This window comes from Halyomorpha halys, unplaced genomic scaffold, assembly GCF_000696795.3.
Source record: "Halyomorpha halys isolate HHAL.00 unplaced genomic scaffold, Hhal_1.1 Scaffold47.1, whole genome shotgun sequence".
NCBI classification, from domain to species: Eukaryota; Metazoa; Arthropoda; class Insecta; order Hemiptera; family Pentatomidae; genus Halyomorpha; species Halyomorpha halys.
Window position 1 is genome coordinate 2244357 of NW_027114806.1, and position 1888 is coordinate 2246244.

At 28.2% G+C, this 1888-nt stretch overlaps 1 protein-coding gene across 3 annotated transcripts in view; it reads left to right on the forward strand.

Annotated features, from left to right (window-relative positions):
• Positions 1 to 1888, forward strand: part of LOC106689885 (zinc finger autosomal protein) — a 15442-nt gene that overhangs the window by 3522 nt on the left and 10032 nt on the right. The gene's annotated exons all lie outside the window — the stretch shown is intronic.

A 1888-nucleotide genomic window follows, 5' to 3' on the forward strand; every position in this document is an offset into this window, starting at 1 on the left:
AGAACATGAGTCAGTACATGGTAAATAATGCAAAGGTCAACCTTTTACAGTGTAGAAAAAAATAACTAATTATATGAAAATATTATTTAATAAAATAGCAGACCCAACATTGCTTTGTTATTACTAGATTTGGGGATGCATAGAGATTAATCGAATTGAAAGTTTGATACTTAAATACTTTTAATTGCAAGTAATCTTAACGCAGATATCACTTACATATCTACTATCCCTGATATCAGTGTTAAGATTATTTGCTATTAAAAGTATTTATATTTAAATGGAGTAGTGACAGAAATATGTTAATTTGACTAATTATATTAGACCTGGAAGAGATTGGCTTTCAAATTTTTAATAGTTCGATGTGGTGATTATTTTAGAAAACTTTTACTAAACTTTGTCATTTTAATATCCTGTTTTGTTATTCATTTTATTATATTTTCATACATTTTTTTAAAATTTAAATGTTTCATTAAATTGTTCTTTAATTGTTTTTGTATCTATATGTTTGTGTGTATTATGATATGATGAGCGAATGCAATAGAATTTATATCTTTAATATTTCTTTTTCGTAGTCTTGAATAAAAAACCTCCTTGTATTGTTGAGGTGAAAATAGACTTCCTTTAGAATATTATCAATATTTTATATTTTCTTGTACAGCGTTTTGGGAGGTTTCGCCGTTTTCTTGTACTATTATTCCTTATTTGAGAAGAAGATGGTTGGTGGGGAGTGCAATCAGAATATAGCTCTAATAACTTATTTAATTGTACCAATGTTTCGTCCAAAATTTCTAGGCTTCATCAGGGCTGTTAGTAGCCACACTTGGCTGTCTGATTTACTACTAACAGCCCAGATGAAGGCTAGAAATTCTGGCCGAAATGTTATTACTAATAATAAATAATTAGATATTTAATTTATAATCTTAACACTTTCTTGAGACTGGTAATTTTTTTAAAAATAAATAATTTAATTTCTATCCATTGTAGTCTCAAAACATTTTATTTTTCTTATAAGTCCGACGTTTCGGCCAATCCGGCCATCCTCAGGGACAATCTACTTAATACAATTTTGGAATTATATAATTTAAAAACTCTAACTCCATGAAGGCTATTCCTGCCTTCCAACAACTTTATTGTTGTTTTGATAAAATTTTTAAGGAATAGTGGCTGTGATAAATGTTTTTAATTTTGGTTTTAAGTGAATATTGACTAATTAGAAATTGTTGTTTTGACCTGGGCAGAATAGCCTGCATGGAGTAAGAGTTTTTAAATTATATAATTCCAAAATTGTACTAAGTAGATTGTCCCTGAGGATGGTCGTATTGGCCGAAACGTCGGACTTATAAGAAAAATAAAATGTTTTGAGACTAAAATGGATAGAAATTAAATTATGTATCTAAAAAAAATAATTAGATATTTTTTAAACAGTGATATGTTATGTTTTTCAATTGTAGAACCATAAGACAAAATTTCTAAAAAGGAATGGTTATATTTGACAATAAGGAATAATAGTACTAGGGTATGAGGAAAAGCCCAAAATGTTGTACAATAAATATTGAATATTGGTAATATTGTAGAGGAAGTCTCTTTTCACCTCAACATCTCAATATAAAAAGAAGAAACAACTTCCTAGGAAGTAAAATCAAGAATAAGTTTTGCCGTAGAAAGTACTGAACCCTTGACCCTTCATAGGTTGTAGTGGTACAGATTTTAATTCTTACAATTTGAGGTATGTCGTGATTAGAAATCTGGTTGCCAAAGAATGGTTGTAGAAATGATAAAGCTGTTGTTTCTCGATTATTAATATGAACTATTCTCAGTATTATTCCTATATAAATAATGATTAAAGAGTCATATGGTTTCATAATTGAATTAGTAAAGTCACTAAATA